The 15,534-nt window shown below is 46.1% G+C and overlaps 1 protein-coding gene across 9 annotated transcripts in view; it reads left to right on the top strand.

Moving 5' to 3' along the window:
* The window catches only part of LOC128873842 (SH3 and multiple ankyrin repeat domains protein 2), a 206,120-nt gene that overhangs the window by 119,180 nt on the left and 71,406 nt on the right, over nucleotides 1-15,534 (top strand). The window contains exon 1 of one of the 9 annotated variants that reach the window (XM_054117746.1): nucleotides 12,898-13,348. The exons of the other annotated variants lie outside the window; for them this stretch is intronic. The gene's annotated coding sequence lies outside the window, so the exon portion shown is untranslated. Of the gene's footprint in view, nucleotides 1-12,897; nucleotides 13,349-15,534 lie in introns of those variants that run through there. 9 annotated transcript variants of the gene reach the window in all.

Below are 15,534 nucleotides of genomic sequence, written 5' to 3'. Positions count from 1 at the left end.
CAGAGGTTAATCTTGGGAATTAATGAAAACTGATCATTAGACTGCTGATCTTTATGCAAATGCATATTTTTATAGAAAATAGGTAGGCGAACCTGGACAGAAATTTATGTCATGATTAGGTGATCATGATTATTTATCAGTGATAATATAATCAACCAACTTTCCATCGTAGTCAAGATCCCCAAGAGCGGAAAGCAAGCGAACAAGCCAGTTAGGCTGAGTGAAAATTGAGTTAGCCTTAGCCCATTGTTTGGAGAAGCCCAACAGAATCCTCGCGAGGGGACCGTCGCGTTATCACGGTCCATTACGTGGGCGGCAATTGTTGCCCGTAAACGCTAATCTCCGGAGGAACATTCGTCTCTATCTTCGTCTGCTCGTAAAGCAACCATTTTTAGCCGATCGGCGATTGTCCTCGTCCCCGATCCTCTCCATTACGACAGGACGAAACGGACGATCGATCGCGCAACCAGTTCCCGCGCTTTTTCTAGCTCGCTTCCAAGGTTCCAGGATAATCCTCGAAACGGGAGGTGTTCCCCTACGCGAGGGATCCACCTCCGCACGTGGAGGTCGTTAACAATGCCGGCTGCCTACCTTCAGCCCCGGCATAGACGGATAAGAAGGAGGCAGAGTAGGTGGGAAGGTGTGGGTAGCAACCGTAAATGACTAAACCGATTCTAAAATTAGACCGCCGCGAGAGGAGAGACGACGAGGTCCCTTTGAGTCTCCTTTCTCGCAGGACATCCTTCCTTCCTGTCTCGCGCGCCGTTTCCTGTCTCACTTTCGGCCCTTTCTGGCAAAGAGTGCGCGGCGACGTCGTGAATTACGATCGAGCCACGAGATCCGCTGTGGTATTCCGAGAGGATACCATATTTCCGAGAGGAGGAAAAGTTCGTCGAGTTCGGACGATGAAAGTCCTTTCCAGTAGGCGGAGGGACCTGAACGATAACTTTCCTTCTTGGCTTGTACGCTTGCTTTCCGCTCTTGGCGATCTTGGCTACGTCGCGCGAAACCACGGTGAAATAGTGTGGTTAGTCGCGATGACGGAAAGTTGATCGATTATCAGTTCTTCGTCAATTCAGAGAATTTGTCGTAGTGTCGATCTCAGGGAGCCGAGATTAACCCTTTGCACTCAAGGCCTTTTTTCTGGTCTTTTTTCTTGCCATGAATTTTAAGCTATCTAGATTCGAGAATAAAGTCACATTTACCTCGTCGAAAATCATTTTATCGACACTTGGAGCTCCAAAGAAATGAAATCTAAAGAAACATTAGGTATTGTAGATTTGCTGCGTGAAACCTAATGGTGACTGAGACCTCTCGAGTGCAAAGGGTTAACCTCTGGCATGCAATACTGCAATACTGCATACGATAGGTAAACAAATGAGGCTTCCGAGCTGAAGAATATTGACTCTCGCTATCGCCAATAACAGGACTACTGTGTCTATAGTGAATCATGGATTGCCTACGATTCGCTCTTCGTAGCCCGTCCAGTTTATTTCAATCGGTATCGAAGTGTCTCGACTGTATCCACACTCCAGGCGAGACTGACGTCGTCCGAATGAGTCTTAAGTACGTAAGGACTCTTGAAGCGAAGTAATGGCGCGTTAAATAGCGGTAAAGGTCTGCTCGTTTTCGTAATCACCATCCCGGAACGCAGTTCCGTGGAACGAGAGCCCGTGGACGACTCTATCGTGGGACCCTATCGCCTCTTTGTATCCTAATCTCGAGCATGACGCCGCATACGTAATCACCGACGAGGAACGTTTCGCGTTACTGTTACGCACCTGTTTCCATCGTTTGGTAGGGAAAACAATGGCGAAAGGAAGGGGACGGGGGGTCCACGAATGGAATTTCGTTACGAGATTTCGAGAGACACGGACGATAAGAAGAAACTCGCGCGATAGAGCCGCGAAGAAACGTCCGAGGGAACGTTCGATGATAGCCTGCCCGCAAGAAAATTCAAGGGTTCGCTCGCGTGGGCGGGGGAGATCCAGTGATCGATCGATCAAACGTCAAATATACGTCGGATCTCCGACTATGCTCCGACTAGAGCCTCGTCCGCGCCGCGTGGCCCTCTGCTTCGCCAAATTAATGGCTCCGTCGACGGGTCGAAAGGGGAGGCGTGATATTCGCTTTCGTTCTTCGGCCTGTCTCCATTAACGTCTTAATTAAGTCAGCCGCGCGGGACGCTTCGCGATACGACGATCGATACACGTTGTTAGAGGCTTGACAGAAATTACATATCCACGGTGGCGGACTGCTCACTAAATGGCGTACGCTCGCCGAAGGCCGTGCGAATCATTACTCCCTTGCTACTGCAAAGTAGCCGTGGCAATGCGATGTCTTCTTTCGGAAGGGAGACTGTTTAGGAGAATCCGTTGATGTACGTCACGGCGAGATCGACACCTTGGGTTAATTATACTATTCCAGCAGGGTTGCAGAGTGTGCGAAAGTCTGTAAAGGGTGTGGATGGGAGCTGTCTTCCTGCAAGTGAGAAAAGGTACCTGCATACTTCCAGCTTGTTGCGATGTTTGAATTACTCGAACAGTTCAAAGCGACGTGGTCTATTCGATTAACTCGTTGCTCACCGGAAACATGAATGAATTATTCCGCAAGCTCAGCACCGCGACAGCCGTGCAAGTAAACGTGCACCACTTAACCTTTCGCACTCGAGAGGTGACTTGGTCGCCATTAGGTCCGACACAGTATATCAACGTAACAGCAATAATGTTTCTCTAGGTTTAATTTCTTTGGAACTGGAAATGTGAATAAAATGATTGTCGGTGATGCAAAGGTGACCTAATTCTCAAATCTTAAATTAAAGATCTCATCTGCGAAGTCAATCTAAGCTTAGCATCCGTGACAATAGATTGCTGAGAAATTCTCTCGAGTTTCTGGTAGATACCTGAAGAAAATGCCTCGAGTGCAAAGGGTTAAATCAGAAGTCTATCACCACCCACCAATGGGTACTCATCTGTTACGCTGTGCTCCTGTCATCTTCACTCGAAGAATCTCAACAGTCCACTCAAAACAGTCCAAGTTCTTTATATATGCAAAGTAAATGTGCTTCCGTATCCTCAAGAACCTTCTCAGAAAATAAAGAAATCGACGAAAATAAAGTCTCCATCAGTGGCGGGAAAGAAGACGTCGCTTTAGACGTCACGGTATCTTTTAGCCAAGTATCGTATCAACTTAACGAATGAAAACGGTGTTTACACCCCATCTGTTTCGCGCCATGCCTTCGTGACGGTTCCAGAGCAACGACGGGAAGTGAGGAAGCGATTCGTTTCGTCGAGGAACCGGCTGAAATTCTCCCGCGGCGACCAATGCTAAATATAATATCACCGAACGTAGGTGGCTGAAAAAAAAACGGGAAGGAAGGGAGTTACGATGCCCTCGATGCTAAGTGGTTCCCGTTTAACGGCTCCAGTCCAAGGGGGAACGGACCTGTCGGAGAGTGTCACATCCTGCGCGAATTAAAAGCAGGAGGCCGCCCGTCGCTCCGAAATGGAGGTCAGACTCGCGGTAAGTGAACTGAATTGGACGCGATCTAATCTGGAAGGACCTTGTGCCTACTTCTTTCCTCCCGAACGGTGTGCTATTTCCACGTGACAGACGTCAGAAACTGAAATACGTCAGTGCACCAATTCTTGGACATTTTACACGTCTTAGAATTGCAAGGTGGATCGAGCTTGAGGCATGAACACATCTCAGGATCTTGGTCACAGTGGTTCTTTCGAAGGCCTCTGCTTGGATTCTTTATCTGCACACTACCCTTGTTTTCATTTGGCTTGAGAATAAGGCACCGATAAATGCAACTTTTTATTGAACTCAGGACCTTGGTCACAGCGGTACTTTCGAAAGCCTCCCCTTGGATTCTTCATCTGTAAACTACCTTTGTTTTCATTTGACTTGAGAACAAGGTCCCAGTAAACGCAACTTTTTATTCTATCTTGAAAACGTCTCCACGAGTGTGACAATCAGAAGACACCTTGAAGACACACCGAACGCTACAGTCTACACAGGTGTGCTAGCCTCGAGGATTCGGATTACCTGGTGTCTTTATTACGAAACAAGAGGTCGTTTATCCCTTTCATCAACGCGATCAAAAATTAAGCTCGATAAGGTAGCTCGCGGATCGCTCGAGGCTAGATGGATACTTTCGAAAGCTCGACGGGCATTCTCGCAGCGTGTATGGCGGCTTGATTCGATGTAAAAGGAGCCCTGTCTACCCTGGCCCTCGCCTCCTTCCTTCACTCGAGGGAATCGGATGGTAAATCCGATTGAAGCGGTGCAGCGGCCGAGGCAACCGTGAGCACAACGCCTCCCCCATCTTGATGCAAGCTTCCCGCTTATTTACGAGTCTCCACCCAGCGCGTGTATCGGGATCGATGAAAGCTCCATTCTCTCTTTCAATTTGCTTTCTCTGTTCCAGGGATTTCGGGTTGCGTTAACGTCGAACCCTGGCCGACGCACTTAGACCATGCCATCGACCAAACCATTAGAGCGTGTTCAACCACCATGCTGGTGATTAAGGTTTCCACGCCCATGGCTACTTTACAAAACTATTTCTCATTTATAACATGGAAATACAGCGCAAGAATATTCTGTAGAAAATTGAAATTCAACACGATTGTTTGACTGGAAATGAGGGTGGATGGGAAAATTTGCAAAAAACCCATCATAATGTCTAGAGAGGTACAGGAAAATGATGGTCCAGTGACACTGGTACGTGTCAAATAGTCCATTTGTTTAGACTCGGAGTGCTTATATACATCGCGCAACAGTACCCATCGCTTTCTAACGAAATACAGTGGTACTATCAACAATAAGCCAAAGCATGAGCTTATCGAAATCTCGCCCAAGTACTCGATCGAATAAATCGCTCCGGTTTTATTCGCCATTTGTTATCGGAATACAAGTTTGCCCGTCACTGGCAGGAGCCAGAGCGGACAGATACCGTGCTTTGCATAATATTGCGCGATTTAGCAGGCTTTTCATGCCGCCGTAGCCGTCGCCGGTGTATCGAGATCGATGAGACGCCACGTTCGTCTCCCACGAGAATTCCCCGAAGGAGAGGCAATCCTTGGAGGACTCGTGTTGTCGGAACGATATCTGACCCAACGGGGCTGTATTTCACGCGTATAACCTCATCAGAACTGTCTCCGAAGACTCCTCCTCGGGAGTGCGCGGCTTTGTTGATTCCATAACCTCTCAGCTTGTAATTCCATCCCGAGACCTCGCGAGAGACGAGCTTTTACTCGAATACCTCCATCGTAACGCTGCGTAATGAAGCAATATAATATCCAATACCACTCTGCAATTGTGTTGCAGAGGATTGTTGACAAACTTTGGGAAGCAGAGTATTCTTCAAGCATGGATCCTCTTCAAATACTTGGAATTTATGTAGCAGACAGTCGAGAAATATTCGGTGATACGTGAGAGATTAATTCAATTGTAATTTTGGGGAAGACTCTAGCCTCTAATTTAACACCTCATGTTATTACATTCGAAGGGGTTCCAACTAATGAGAGATGAAAACATTTCGAATGAATCGAAGAATGGTAAATATAGTCTTAGCAGCAACTTATACTATCAACTCCCTACGCGTCTGCTTAACACGTTGACTGCCAGACAAATATTCTTGAAAATTTCTACTAGAATCGAATATTATTTAGACTATCGCACACTATAAAATCAAACATTTATCGTGGTATTTATTTTTGTAACTTCATCAAAATTCATGAATTTGATTTAAATTCATTGCCTTTGCTGCTCAACTTTTAAAATTATTTCTTTTTCGTGCTCCAGCAAAAAGCACTGTCACCCATGTGACGTGGCGATCAAGGCGTTAAGAGTTAACCCATCGAACGATGTGATCCATTGGCAAAACAATGTTCAGTCGACTCCGTGTCGCGCATGCGTGGCGCCAATTGCAGGGAATCGTTTCCCTTTAAGGGGGAGGTTCCTGCGTTTGTAATTCCTTTCATCGTCGGAGGGTCGAGGCCCCCCGAAGAATCCAACCCCTGCGCTCCTCGACGAAAGGACCCGAGTGACGCGCGCCAGAGGAGCGTTTCTCACCCTCGCGGATCTCGCGCTCCTCTTCTAGGGCGCGACTCCCTGCGCCCTTTTTCGAACCACTCGACAGACCTTCGTCGAAGTCAGAAGTATCGTCCTTCGAAAGGGCTTTCGTCGAGTAACGAGCTCGACCCGTCGGTTCTCGAAGATACCGCTCCCAACAAAGTTGTTACGCGAATTCCTGATCCTTACCCTCCCTTTACTGATGTTGCTACCATAAATATTATCTGCGATTCTATCAGGAGTCAGTCATGGATATCTTGGTTGGAATTATTGGGGGTTAGGAATGGATAATGTTTTATAGTTTCAGAACTGTTAACCCTTTGCACTCGAGAGGTGACTCTCAGTCTACAATACCTAATGTTTCTTTAGGTTTAATTTCTTTACAGCTCGAAATGTCGATAAAATGATTGTCGGCGAGGTAAAGGTGACCTTATTCTCAAATCTAGATAGCTTAGAATTCATGGCAATAGAATGCTAAGAAACATTTCGAGTTGCTGGTAGATACCAGAAAAAAAGGTTCCGAGTGCGAAGGGTTAACCCTGTCAGGGGACATCGTAAGTCTAACGAATCTTGTTAGTGTCAAATCCTTTATGTTTGCAGTGGTGTCAACGCTTCAAGAAAGCTATAAGAATTTAAGTCAAATCTACCAATACCAAAAAAGACACGTTTCCAAAGTTAGTCTATTTTATGTAATGTAATTCTTGTTCGGTCGTTTTAATGGCGCAGAGTGCAAAGGGTTAATATTCGTTATTAGTACTTATTTATTACTAGACTGCGGATCTGTATGCAAAATAAAATCTTCGCGAACGTGCCTACAAAAATTGAATCTGAATAGGAATTTATTTTATTCTGCGAATGTTATAACATGAACTTTACTTTCAATCTATTTTATATTCTTGCATATTGTTTGCATTTCGTAGCTTCTCGCACATTCAAATTTCCTATAAATGCATAAAGATCCGCAGTCTATTTATTACTAATGCTATTATATTACTAGTCTGGAAAACAAGTATACGAGGTAGCTGAACATTCCATAACAGTGATACAATAATTTAAGGAGCATATTTTCCTAATTTGAATTAATTAAGGTCATCTGCTTTAACTGATCATAACCGTCTTTTCCTATCGATGTTCTTCAACCAAAAAGGTTCAACTCCAACTCGGAAGGCCATAAATCTCCTCATCATCCCCTTGGTCTCTCTTGGCATTTCCCATTCCCTCGCGAATGTTTATCTCGGTTCGATGACGAGTCGGGACGAGTATTTTGCGTGGAAAAGGAAACAGCTCCCTTGGATGGCGTTCGGGGGTGTCCCTCACGACTCGGGGACGTCGGAAATCCTCGACATATTGGAGCCAAAGCGGATCACAAATAGCTGCGTATTAGTGGTCCCTGTTTCGTCGGAGGAAGGGTGAACTTCTCCAGGGCGTAGAAATTCCTCTTTCGTCGTTGGACAGGGTTGCTCCCTCGTGATCCACGATCGCAGGGAAAAGAGTCTCTCCAGGATAAATTGACTGGAGACTCCGAATCTCGGTTCGTAACGAGTGGTACGCTGGGTTCTCTTATTTATCATTGGAAGTTTCGTTCAACCGAGCCAAACCATTGCGAAATGGATCAATTAATTTATAATAGTAATGGTGGATAAAGTTTGATCGACGAGCAAAGAAAGTGACGCGTAGGATGCCACCAACGATAGTGGGGACGCGATTATTTCCTTCCCGGTGGACTGGACGAGGGTTAAATGAAATCCACTCCGGTGGCTTCGGTGAATGGCACGCGGGCTGCTATTTGCATATTTATGCGTTTTATCCGGCGAGAATGGGTAAACCGCGCCGCTGAATATTCCGTTGCACACCTGAATTACGACGCGTCGCGGTCAGGATTCGTCTTGGAATTCCGCCCGTGGTTTAACTCTTCGAGTCATTGTGCCGAGTATACTCGTTACTCGTTTATTATTATTTCTCGTACCAGGTGTACTCGGCTTTTAATCGCTTTATCTCTCCAATTATCGCACAATCTACAACATATTACAGTTTGGAAGGATCTTGCAACTCGTATCGAAGCTTCTCAGTCTCATTTCCTCGAGTCTACTTTACAACGATGCAGGAATAAATATAAACATTTTCCTTCTCTTCTTGCCATCTCATTAGACGGATTTCACGCGTTTATAAACGGTAGCGTTGCTCGCGAAAGTGGAGGGGACGACTGTGCGACAATATAATAGAGAAAATCCGCGACACTTTGAGCGGATTCCGCCGCGCAATCGGCGAACGTCGCAGCCTCGAATCGTTGCAAATGGATCTCGGTCCTTTGATCAGAGCCTCTTTGAAACTTTTTTCATCCTCGAGTGGCTGGCTCATTAGTCTCCGGCGACGTGGCAGCGAACGTAACGCGGTAATAACTTTTAAGGCAACGCGCGTTCCTGATCGATCCCTCTGCCGTAGAAGGCGATCATCGATTCCCAGGAAAAGATGAAATCGCCTTTCCCGATCACAATCGAGAGGCTGCCGTTCCGACGTCAAATCGGAGCCTCGAAGGTCGGGTCCGCGATACGAGAATTCATTTCTACTGCTGTTTATGTTTCTTTAACTCGAGCGGCATGTTTCGCTTGGAAAGGATACATTTTTGTATATTCGATTCGGGCGCAACAGTTTCGAGTTGCAGAGGTGTCTAGTCGAAGCTCGAAGTTATCCATTACAGTAGGAATTTGAAATTCGAGGTTCTTTATAGACTCGGTAAAGCTTTATTTTTCATTAAAAAATAATAGCATTGTATTAAAATGTCGATAAGTGACTCAAGACACCAAGGGTCACCGTTTGACTCGGTTATAGTAGTCTGCCGGCCACTGCATTAGAGGCTTTCAAGCCTACACGTGCGCAGCACCGCTTTGAAGTTCGTCCCCAGCTGAATTTCAATGTTCACAGCTGTTGACGGCCACTCGAGTTAGAGGAACATAAACAGTGCCGGAGGTAATCCTTCTCAATTATCCGTGATGACATTTTCTCAATTAACCGGACACCGTCGCGACCTGTCGCATGTTGAGGAGAGCGTTTGGCGATCTACGAAGCGACCGCGACGCCCGCGCTCGCATTATCGTCAGGGTCAAAGGTTCTATCGGCGAAAACGGCGGTCCATTGTGCTCCCTAACCGCGGGCAGCATCTCTGCCAAGAAGCTAATTAGGTCAGCCGGCTTTTAATTAATGCGGAGGTCAGGTGGGACGCGACCGAACGACATTCGGGATGAATTGTTCGAAACGGGAACGGTCGGAAACGAAAGGATTCGAGGGTGACGCTACTTTTAAACATCGTGCCGAATGGAAAGGTTCAACAGTAGGCCGCAAGGTCGAGTTAGGTCGTTCTACATTCATTCTTTCTTCTTTGCAATTAGGATCAGTGCAAAAGTCCAAGCCTGTAATTAGGAAAAACGAAACAAAATTTGTTTGCTCTGTTAGGTATCGTTAAAATACTTGTTGAGGCAGGTAGAGAATACTTTTTAAATTACGACATTTCATGGTGTTTCAGCTTTTTTTTTGAGGTTCCAGTAGTACAATTTTTTAAGGATATACAGTCAGTCCGATAAGTACTCGTACACTCTATGTTTATTGAAAAAATGATAGGTTTGATGTTTTCATATGAATTTTTCATTATAAGTATATGCACGAGTTAAATTTATTCAAGTACATATCCATAATGAAACATTTATTTGGAAATATTAAGCTTACCATTTCATTTAGATAAATATGTTCAATAGAGATATAGGGTACGAATAGTTACCGCTACTCGTTTAATTTATAATAGATACCGTATCGAGTAACAGAAATTTTATTTCCGTCCTGGAAGTTTAAAAATAAACTTTTCAATCGATGAGACGATGATACTGGAAATGCAACTATCGTTTGTTGATACCTCAAAGGGAATGAAGGAAAAGGTTCCATCTATGTACTCGTCGTGACATCGCATCGGTCCGGCCTTTCCGAATCGACCATCATCATTCGTTAACCGACCCGTTGTTCTTCCCACTCATAAATCTTCGAGTTCTCATCTATCAGCGACTCCCCCCTTGCCTGTCATCCCCTCTTCCTGGTCGGACCAGGTCCACTAATCGTTTTTCGACCAATGTTCCGCTGCAAGTACACGGGGGCCAGAGATGGGCAAAATTTTTATCTAGATGGAGGCTTCAAATGTGTTATAAAAGATGAACAACCATTTGGCTGGAAATCGTCGAATGAAAATTAGCATTCAAGTACATTGAACAGCGATCCATTAGCGATTATAAATGAAAATTGTACAGGGGCGGTGAAATACATTTTTATTAACACATCGTTGACCGGCAATTTTACACAAAGGCGACTTCATGTCATCGGCTATTATTTCGTAATCGAACATGATATAAACTACTGAGTGATGTAAACCTAAATACTGAAAAAAGTATATTCTATTGTTAAAAAAGAATGAAAATCCGACAAGACTGAACACGATGAACAAAGCTTTTGGAATATTCTACATCGCCCTGCGTTTCCTAAATTTAAATACATAATGCAAGGACAAACACGAGTTTACGGTTCAACGATGTGTTAAAATTCAAGGAGACATCTTTTCAGAATGAAAGCCAATATAGAAAAGATACAAAGTCCCCTCCCCCTTCAAAGGAATGATTCTCTCATCCCCACAAATATTTACAGAGGTCGATCAGGTGTTGCGACTACTTTGCGATACGCGAGCCCCTGTAACGCGAGCCGTAATGGGGAGAGCGGTCGAGGGTGGGGATAATACGGGACCATCGAGAAGTTGCCAAAACTAAACAATCGTATCTCCCCTCTGCTCGCTCAAGGGTGGCTGCCTCAAACACGGTTGGATACCTGAGCCGCCTCATTTCGGGTCTAGCCGTCGTAGAGTCAGTTTACCGAAAATGAAATGAATTACATTACCGCCGTCGTGGAAAGGAAAGTGTACCTCATCGAGTGCTTCCATGGAAGAGGAGAGTTGCGCGCGTGTCGAGAATTTAGTGCTAAACATGGATCACCACAAACTAGAGGTGGAAACACGCTATTAAGGTTAGTCTCAACCCTTTGCATTCGGAGCCATTTCGTTACGGAATGTGCGAACAGGAATCGTGTCTTATTACTGTGAGACGTGTTTTTGGGATAGGTATCAACATAAATTCCAGTTAATATGACTTTTATTCTAAACGACCGACTCTCGCTAAATCTGCCGGGCGACTCCCCAATTCGGTATTGGTACATGTAGACGCGTAATTAGTTCACTCTTAGAGCCGGAAGATTTTAAATTCCTTGCATGCAAAAGATTCTTCATTTCGCCAACCGCGAAATCGTTGGGCGTGTTTTTCGACATGGTAATTCGAAACGGTTGACCGTTAAAAATTCCAAAAGCCACGAAAGGGTTCACCCGAAATTCACAAAATGTTCACATTACATAACATAACTTGTAATGCATGTAATTTACTCTGATGATGGTCAAGCTTATATGCATCTTTAGACATCGAGAAACATTTGTGTCAAAAATCAAAATTTTATACTATTCTAATATGTGATAATGCGTGACACAGTCGTAGATACGCATTGATAGTCTCTATCTTTTAAGTTGCGATATTAGGCTTCCTTGTTTGTCTTCACAGATTGCACCGTGTCATACAAAAATATGTTCCCACATCTTACTTTCTTATACAAATGCTCTTCGTCATTTTTTTAAGATGTACACATTCTTTTTTCATGTAACACAAGCTCATGTTTGTTATATACATATATACAGTCAGTCACGAAAATATTCGGACACCATTATAGTTCTGGTTATTATAGTGCGTACTTCAGAAATGTATGCATTAAGAACAAAAAGAGACTTCGCCATCAGATCTCTAACATACTCTGTATATAGTAGGAACGCTATGTTTACAAACATTGTTGTCAGTCAGTTCCTGGAACCTGGAAACTTGAGAAGTACAGCAAGTGTCCGAATATTTTCGTGACATGAAAACAAGCGTACTTTCCATTTTTCTTTTATTATTTATGTAATCACTTGTCGTAAATAAATATCTCTTATGTTTTTGTTAACTACACACTGTGTAGTAACACACGTGAAACCTCTTTTTGTTCTTATTGCATAAATTTCTAAAGTACGAACTATAATAGTCAGAACTATAGCGATGTCCGAATATTTTCGTAACTGACTGTATCTTAATATATGTACCATATTTTTATTTGATCTTTCGTGATATTTGGCTAGAAACCTTCAAGGAATCATACGCTTCTACGAACTTTACGCTTCCATAAGTTTATCCTGTGTAATCACTAATCAAATTTGCCTGGACTTACTATGTCCCCTTGGAAGAGACATCCGAGTGCAAAGGGTTAAAAAACAGTACATCCCCTATCGGCGTAATAGATATAGATTCGATATGATTCACTCATACGATTCGTTGTCTAAAAAGTTCTCAAAAATTCTCATAAATTCCCTGAAAACCATACCATCCCCCGTGACAGGGGAAACGACTCGCGCGAGCGAGAGGAAAAACGAGAAAATCGCGTAACAAGCCCCCACCCTCCGAGAGACAGAGAGCGCAGGGAAAGCGAAGACGCGGTAACCTGGGGCGTGGGTGGCCACGGGGGTGGTCGGGGGTGGGGTTGGCACACTCGGTCGATCTCTCGTGGTTGCCAAGCGACGAACATCCACCACCAGCCGCTCTCCGAACTACCCCCGGAGCATCCCGAAGACCGGGTGGCTGCGCTGGCGCCACCTGGCCTCTCGCCGGAACACACGCGCCCGTGTCCCACCCCCGCCGTCCCCGCCCGCATCCTGACAGTCGCGCGATGCACTCCACGCTGGCTGGGTCTCGCTTCGGAGCCGCTGGTCCTCCCTGTCGCGTCGCCGATGCGCTTTTCGCCAGCGAAACCGCTCGTCTGGTCGCGTACCAGCCCCACGGACGTCCTCCGTCTCTTTCGGTGCCCTTCGATCACCCCCATCTCCGTCTCCCTCCCGCGGGGTTCACCGGAGAGGTGAGGACCGAACGGTCGCCATCTTGCTAGTGCATCTCGCAGGCAGGACCCGAAAAAAAAGAAACCGGCAACGCGCGCGCGGGTTCCGTCGCGAAACGGAGACGAGCAGCCCAGCGAGCAAACGGGGGTGCGCCGTGTGCTCTGCGGGCTTGTTTTCGGCAATGGCCGCTAGTGGTGGTGAGATGGTGCGATAGCCCGCCGTGGACGAAGGGGGTTGATCGTCGTCTCTCGCTCTCGCAGCCCAGGGGTCGTTGAACGTGGGGTAAGTGTCGGCAACCAGCATTCGTTGCGGCACGTGCTTTTCCAACGCTGCGCGATCGAGTGCCGCCTCTCGTCTTTCGCCACCCTGCACCTCCGTCTCTCCTGCTCTCCTTTTTCACGCTCTGTCTCGCCCACTGCTTTCTCTCGCCTCCCCGTCGACCCGCTTCCTTTTATTTGCGCGGCTTGTTTTGAACCGGAGGGCGCACCCGCGGCCCAACCATCCCCCCGACACTCGCGTGTTAGAGCTTTTTTGTTGTTCGTCGGAGCATACGTCTCGATTTGAAGCCTCCCAGGCAAGTGCATTGCGATTTCTCGCGGGCGAAAGGATGGCTTTCCTGCTTCGAGAGCCAAGACCCCCTTTTCGGTGGTGAGCTTGTTATACGAACTCGACGCTCAAGAGCTGTTGCGTGGGAGATGGAGCGTAGGGCAGTGGTCTTGTTTGTGTAACCGTGGCATTTCGTTTGGGATTCGATGATTAGCATGAGTCCTGCAGCCTTACGGCCCAGGACCACTGAACGGTGTCATCCTTTGTCCAGCGCCACCCAACCAGTGGGCGTGATAATTGTAGTAAGTAGCCCTTACCCTTTGCTATCGGGATATGGCCTCTATATGGCATATAGAGCCAGTCTCGAGCGTAGAAGTCGAAAGTTTTGAGTCCTATAGCGTGATGCGAAGGATTCTCGTTACCTTTAGGGAGTCATTTCGCAAATAACCTTAGCGATCGGTTGGTCAGTATTTCGTGTTGATTATCTGAGATAACTCGTAATTGTTTGCATGCTTCTCTATTATCTTGTTCACCTAAACATTCATCTCTGACTCTGAATCCAAAGTTAACAATCGCTCAGTTTTTTGCAATCTTAAAACTCGAGCCTACCACCTTCTCATTCACCGATTACCGCAAGTCACGGGATCGATTCAATGCCCTTCCGCGATTCGTCATCGAGAAACACGTGCGTCTCCCGGAAAACTGAAAGCGTGAAACGATTTCCCTAGCAAAGATCGACGTCGAACGAGGCGCACCTGACGATCGATCGACTCGAAGACGGTATTATCGATATGGAGGCGTACGCTGGCTGAATTGTGATCGAACGCTCAAGGTTGGTCGCGTTCGCTGAGTTTCTTTCGCGGAATGTGGGACATGATCTGGCACGTATACCTTTATGCGATGTGCCTCTGTTCGCCTGTGCGCGTTCAGCGCAGATTAATGGCTCCGTAACGTGTCCCGATAGCAAATAACGAGCCCCATATATTTCTCTATTTAATGCAGCGCCCGCGCCGTCCGGTTATCCGTTCCACGAGCCCGCCCGTTACAAAAGGGGAACGAATATCGTTGCGCGCAACCAGCCTTGCCAACCGTGGAACGGATTCAACGGCGACAGAGATACGCGAAAGTCTGAAAAGTTATTTATACATTTGGTGAATGGGGCGACATTTGATCCTCTCCCCGACCTTCGACGTTCGTCCTTGCATCCCTTTTAACCTTCCCGCGCAGTATCCAATCGGGCGATTCGATTATTTGCTGCTATTCTTCGCGACCCTCGACGGAAGTTTGCGTTCGATTTCCTCGCTCCAACCTTTTGATAGACCGAATTGATCTGTGATAAGAAACGCTTCCGTGCGGTGTTTATTTTAGAAAGGGCGCGTGGAAGTCGAAGAAAGGATTCGTGATGTTTGCGTAGATACTTGAAGGTGACTTCAACATTTCTTATTTTTTTTTTAGTTGCTATCTACTATCTTTGTTTGCTTCATTTAAAGTAATAGTAATATCACTCTAATCGTTCAAGCCTCTGATACTACTTTCTCTTAGTTTCCCCAACCCCCAAAGATCAAACACCGAACTAAAAAAGGCAACGAACGCCCTAGGCGACAGAAACTAAAGAAACAGAAGGAGCAATGCGTTCCTTTCTCAGAGGTTCGATTCGCGAAAACTTCCGGTCTATTCTCAGCAGCTTTTCTCGCGCAAAGCGGCCTGTTTACCCTCGGCCTCCCCTTATCGAATATCTTGGGGACTCGTTTCCACGGGAAGATGGCATCGACGTTTTCGTCTACGACGCTCGTGAATCGTGAAGGAGGAAAAAAGTTCTCAAGGGGCGCGTGCATCTGCGCGCCGCAGGCGAAACAGCGAATTCCACGAAGGGCTGCACCCTTAAAGGGGAGTTATCGGGCACGACGCTGAAGACGCTATAG

The sequence above is a fragment of the Hylaeus volcanicus genome, chromosome 3 (genome assembly GCF_026283585.1).
Source record: "Hylaeus volcanicus isolate JK05 chromosome 3, UHH_iyHylVolc1.0_haploid, whole genome shotgun sequence".
NCBI lineage: Eukaryota > Metazoa > Arthropoda > Insecta > Hymenoptera > Colletidae > Hylaeus > Hylaeus volcanicus.
Note: the sequence above shows the minus strand (reverse complement) of the source record. Positions and strands in the feature narration are given on the sequence as shown.